We start from the raw sequence: 6314 nt of genomic DNA, 5'->3' as shown, positions 1-6314 counted from the left end.
AATAGGCAGCTGGCTGGGACACAGAAAAGTGCCTGAAAATTGGATTGCAATTGAGCAGCTTTTTCTTCTAGATTTTCCTTCCAAACATCTAAAGATTGAAACTCCCTGCTTGCACATGGCAAGCAAAATACGCAAGGGCTTTCATTTATAGAGAAGCATAGGCTGAAATTCAAGTTCATTTTCCTTTTTTTTTTTTTTTTTCCTTTTTTTGGTCCTTCAGATTTTTCACCAGGCTTTATCATTCTCAGCATTGGTCCTTGTTCCTCTCCCTGTTTGCTCAGTGACTAGCCCCCTCCCTACACGCTTTCTCCAACTGGCACTGCTTTTAAGCCTGGTAGCCTGTTAGAACCACCCAGTTCACGTCCAGTACTTTCGTCCGGCAGCATGCCAGACCTGTTCTCTCACAACCTCCTGAGTGCCTTGAAGTTCCCAGGTGATCCCAGTGTGCAGGGAGGATTGGGTTTCCCACAGAAATGAGAGAAGGGCTTTCAGGCTCGAGATGCTGCTTTACTGAGCGTGGTCCCCATTGGGTGGTGGAGAGACAGGTGTTGAGTATCACTACATCAGAATCGCAAATGCCACAGGCGCCTTCGTGGCTCAGCCCGTGAAGCATCTGCCTTTGGCTCAGGTTCTGATCCCAGGAGTCCTGGGATTGAGCCCCACCTGGGAGGGAGTCTGCGTCTCCCTCTGACCCTCCCTGTTCTCATGCTCTCTATCTCTCACTCTCTCAAATGAATGACTGAAATCTGTTTTTAAAAAGATTAAAAAAAAAAAAAAAGAATAGCAAATGCCAGCCTGTCATGTGCAGACAGAGCCAACGAAAATGTCACTCCATCTAGAAGCTCAGGTCCTGGGAAAATGAAGAGAAGGGGTGACGGTCTCATTTCTTATGAGATCAGTGCTTATTTCATCAGGGCTTTCATTCATGGACAAACACTTCTGAGCACTCGCTGTGTGCCAGCCACCATTCTGTGTGCCTGGGACGCATCCTTGCCCAGCAAATCCTAAGAACGGCCTCCGTCCGTTCTTGAGGGGAGGGACACATAACAATGGCAGAAGGAAGAGCTCATGGAATGTCAGATGTGGTATTAAATGATAAGCCTTCCAGGAAAGGAAAAACCTGAGCCTGGGGGAAGGGGGTGGGTTGCGGTTGTTTAAAAAGATAGGCAGGTTGGGCCACAAGGAGCAGGTGACATTTGAGCAAAGACCCAGGAGGGGGTCGGGTGTGAGCCAAGCAGATGTGTGAAGATGAGCGTTCCTGGGATGGGGGGCAGGGGTCCCCGGGGCGTGAGCCAGCCGTGCTAGAGAAACAACAAGGAGCTGAGCCGGAGGCGGGGAGGGCAGAGGGACAAGGGCACAACCGTGGTGTGGATGGAGGGTGTGTTAGGAGAGTCAGCCCCTGTGGGACATCGTGGATCATCGTCACAATAAACATTCTGGCTTTTTCTCAGAGTGGGGTTGCTGGAGGATGGGAGCAGAGGAGGGACGTGACCAGGTTTAGGTTTCAAAGGATTTTGCTGGCTGGTGGGTGGACCGAAGGGGCAGGTGTGTACGCAGAGACTGCGGTAAGGAGCCCACCGCACCCGGGAGAGGCCGCAGTGCCCCAGCAGCGAGGTCCTCGTCTGCCTAGGTTGTGCGGGTAGAGCCAAAAGGATTTGCTGATGGGCTCGTCGTGAAACGTAACAGCAAGACAGCAGTTGAGGGTGACTCCAAGGTGTTTCAAAGCCTGCAGTGGCCACCTTGTCATTTGTTGCCTGAGGAATTTTATTATTTTTTATTTTTTTTATGCTTTATTGATTTCAGTGATCCCTACACCCAATATGGGGCTCGAAATTGCGACCCCGAGATCAGGAGTCACATGCTCTTCTGACTGAAACAGCCAGGTACCACCTCCCCCCTCCCCCACCCCAGGGGATTTTTTTTTTTTTTTTTTTTTTTTAGATTTTATTTATTTGAGAGAGAGAGAGAGTGAGTGAGCATGAAAGGGGTGAGGGGCAGAGGGAGAAGCCAGCTCCCTGATGAGCAGAGAGCCTGATATGGGACTTGATCCTGGGACTCCAGGATCATGACCTGAGCTGCAGGCAGTTGCTTAACGGACTGAGCCACCCAGGTGCCCCCACCCCAGGGGATCTTAATTTGCAGAGGTGACTGAGTGATGGGAGAAAAGTCAATGTCGTTGAAAGGTTTTCATTACTTGTATTTCCCAGGAGGAGGGGCCATGCCACGTTACACAGGACCACATGGGGAGCACTGGGTTTGGGCTAGAAGGCAGAAGGAGCAAGAAGAAAGTCAAGGCCAAGAGGCTTAGTTGGGGATTCTGAAGGAATGGCTAGTTAGGACCTGGCAAAGAATTTGGATTGGTTGGTTTAAATAATTCCGCTGGGCTTTGGGGCACCAGGCCGGCCCCTAGCTGTCTGGTACCTGGCCCTGGGGTAATCAGGGAGAGGGACACTGGCTTGGTGTGTGAGCCATTGAAAAGGAGGAAGCTGGAGGCAGACTCTGTATGGGTTGTTTGCAGATGAATGTGTACCAGGAACTGGGGAGCTCTTTGCTCTCTTTAAGAATCGGCTGCCCCTGGGGCTCAGTCAGTTAGGTTAAGCATTGGACTCGATTTTGGCTCAGGTCAAGATCTCAGGATCTTGTCAACAACCCCTGCATTGGACTCAATGTGGAATCTGCTTAAGATTCTCTCTCTCCCTCTCTCTCTACCCCTCCCCCATCATCAAAAATAAGTAAGTCTTTAAAGGAAAAAAAAAAAAAGAGGGCGGCCCCGGGAGGGGTTAGTGTGTCCTCAGTCAGCAAGGCCACAAATAGCAGAGCCTCAGGAATAAAAGAAATAAGAAAATACATACTTAATATACTTTGCCCTGTGACGAGAGGATGCCAGAGGAACGAATCTGAAGACACAGGACAGTTATGTACCCCGGCTGCTAGAGAGGGACACCCTGAACTCTCAGTGGCTGGGCCTCATGGACGTTTGTGCACTTGGCAGAAGTTGGGGTGTTGGTTTGGCTCCGTGGGTCATAGAGGTCGCTCCTCGCAGAAGCTGTGCGATCTTTACATTATTTTTCTTAGAGAGGGGCAGAGGGAGGGGGGAAGAAGCTCGAGCAGACTCCGGGCTGAACACAGACCCTGACACAGGGCTTGATCCCAGGACCCCAAGATCATGACCTGAGCTGAAATCAAGAGTCAGAGGCTTAACTGACTGAGCCACCCAGGTGCCCCGAGGCTGTGCCTTTTGTGACCCGCACCCTCTGTAATTGTCCTGGGCAGGCAGAGGATCAAATGGCGGGCTTCCATGGGCTGGGTCTAGAAAGGTCTTCTGTTGCTTCTGCCCATTCAGTGACCATACCCAACAGCGAGGGAAGAAAAGTGGCCTTGCTGGGTGCCTGAGGGGACACAGAAATCAGTTGGGTGAACAGTGGGTTGTTCTGGGTGCAGGAGCTGGAGGTCGGCTTTGGATGTGGTGAGTTCTAAATAAATACACATTAGGTTGGGTGGCTCAGTTGGTTGGGCGACTGCCTTTGGTTCAGGTCATGATACGGGAGTCCTGGGATCAAGTCCCGCATCGGCAGGGAGTCTGCTTCTCCCTCTGACCCTCCCACTTCTCATGCTCATTCTCTCTCTCTCTCAAATAAATGAATAAAATCTTAAAAAAAAAAAAAAAGAATACACATTAGGCTTCCAACTGGTGAAGGATGTTGTGGATCGGAAACTCAGGAGATGGTCTGGACTGGAGTTAAAACCGTGAGAGCTGTCAGCACCTGGGTGGGGTACCTACAACCACGGGTTGCCATGAGCTCCCCAAAAGGGTGAGGGGAGACAGAGGGGCCCTCTAACACCGAAAGCTCATGCACATGAGGAAGATTGGAAATGGAAGGAACAGCCAATGAGGCCAGAGTCGAGCCAGCAAACAGGTGTCCCCAAGCCACAAGAGGACAGTGCCTTCCGGAGGAGGGACCAGCTATGTCCCTGGCCTGGAGGTGGACCATGAGGTACAGCTATGTGAAGGTCACTTTTCTGACCTTGATGAGAGCAGCTTTTGGGGAATGGTAGGGTCAAACTGGGATCAGAGCAGGTTCAGGAGAGAAGAGAGGAGAGAGCAGAGAGGGAGAGTAAGTAGCTTGGAGAGTTGCTTGCTGCCCAGGGAAAGTAAATAAATAGAAAGTCATGGTGAGGGAAAGTGGCCAAAAGGTTGGGTTTTGTGAAGGACACATTTACTTTATTTTTAAAGATTTTGTTTATTTATTTGGGAGGGGAGAGTACAAGCAAGGGGATAAGGAGAAGCAGACTCCCTGCTGAGCAGCGAGCCCGACGCAGGACTCCAGGATCATGACCTGAGCTGAAGGCAGACGTTCAGCGACTGAGCCACCCTGGTATCCCAGCTATCTTGGTTCTGATTTCTTTCCCTAGTGACCAGTGATGTGGAGCATTTTCTCATGTGCTTGTTGGCCATCTGTAGATGTTTTTTGGTGAAATGTCTGTTCAAGTCCTTTGCACATTTTTGAAATCAGGTTGTTGGGTGCCTGGGTGGCTCAGTGGGTTAAGCCTCTGCCTTCAGCTCAGATCATAGTCTCAGGGTCTTGGGATTGAGCCCCGATTGGGCTCTCTGCTCAGCAGGGAGCCTGCTCCCCCGCCCCCCGCCTGCCTCTCTACCTACTTGTGATCTCTCTGTTGAATAAATAAAATTAAAAAATCTTTTAAAAAATCGGGTTGTTTTGTTTTACTTTTAGGACTTTTTTCTGTATCCTAGATATTAACCGCTTATCTGGGTATGCAATTTGCAAATATTTTCTCCCATTTCATGGGTTGCCCCTCTACTCTATCAATAGTATCTTTTGATGGGCAATCAAATATTTCTACAGTTCTAGTAGTGGCCTCTCCTGAAGTCGGCAAACTCTATTTCAAAGATTCCTCAAGTAACACGAACAAACCAGCTTTGGATGGTCATGTTTGGGTTTGGAGGACTCAGACCTTACAAGCAGAAAAGGCCAGTTGCCTAGAGAATGCCTGATATTTGGGTTGTCTCTTTTGACCCCCAAAGTAAGAATGATTCTCAAGTAATTGAGGAAGAAATGGAGGCCCACAGGGTTAGTGACAACCGCAGAGATGCCAAGACTCTTGGGAGGTGAGTCATAGTTGAGAACACGTGTGTTTCCCCAAGGGTGAACCGGAAATGAACACATCTCCATGGGCATAAGCATGGTGGAAAGGAAGGGAAGCCTCAGGAGCCACGTCATGTCGAAGTTGGAGGCAGAGAAGTGTTGGAGACCCACTCCTGGGCCTGGTCTCCTACAGGCCTCCACGTTGATGCGGGCCTCCCTAGGTCCCAAAGGGCTTACACAGAATCTTCTTTCAGCCTTATGCAGAGATACCCCTATCCACAGTCTAGCAGGTTACATCACTTGCAAGCAGTGGACTTGTAAATGAAATCTTTGCTCTCAAATCTCAGCCCTGCCCTGAATAGCTTAAGCCACCACGTGCCTTGTAATTGTGTAATCTTGCTTTCTAGAAGGTGGATGAGAACTGCAAACTCAAAGCTTAGGAAGGCCCCTCTCTAGCTCAGAGGCTGGCACACGATAATCATCCAGTAAGTGAGGCTGGGATCTGAGGAGGCCGTGAGACCCATGGAGGAAAAATCACTTGCAATGGCCCTGGCATTTGAGAACTTAATGGGCAAACAATGCGCCTGGTGCCCATTTTCTTAGCAGCCATGTTTTTCCCCATTTTTAAGATACAGAAACAGATTCGGAGAGGTTAAGATATTTAACAAAGCTCACGCTGTTAGGAGCCTCAGATCTGAACACAGTCATTTCTAAGGACACACTCTCCACCCCCCCAACTTTTTCCTAAAAACATACAGAAGAGTTGAAAGAATAATATACTTTCAACTGTACATATCATACAGTATATAACATATTGACATACTGTTAACATATGACCACTTTAGCATGCTTTCTTTAAATGCATACGTGTTTGGAACATCTTAAAGTAAGATACAAACATCATGTCCTTTAGCCCTGATATGGACTGAATGTTCTTGTCCCCCTGATTCATATGTTGAAACCCTATGCCCCCAGTGTGATGTTACTTGGAGATTTGTCTTTGGAAAGTTATTAGGGCCAGATGAGATCACAATGGAATCAGTGGCATTATAAGAACAGACACCAGAGGGATGTCTGGGTGGCTCAGCCGGTTAAGCTTTGCCTTTAGCTCATGTCATGGTGCCAGGGTCCTGGGATTGAGCCCCACATCTGGCTCCCTGCTCAGCAGGGAAGTCTGCTTCTCCTCCTTCATCTGACTTGCCCCCTACT

The sequence above is a fragment of the Mustela lutreola genome, chromosome 15, assembly GCF_030435805.1.
Source record: "Mustela lutreola isolate mMusLut2 chromosome 15, mMusLut2.pri, whole genome shotgun sequence".
In the NCBI taxonomy this organism is placed as follows: Eukaryota; Metazoa; Chordata; class Mammalia; order Carnivora; family Mustelidae; genus Mustela; species Mustela lutreola.
The sequence above is the reverse complement of the archived record's forward strand: the minus strand, read 5'-3'. Positions refer to the sequence as shown.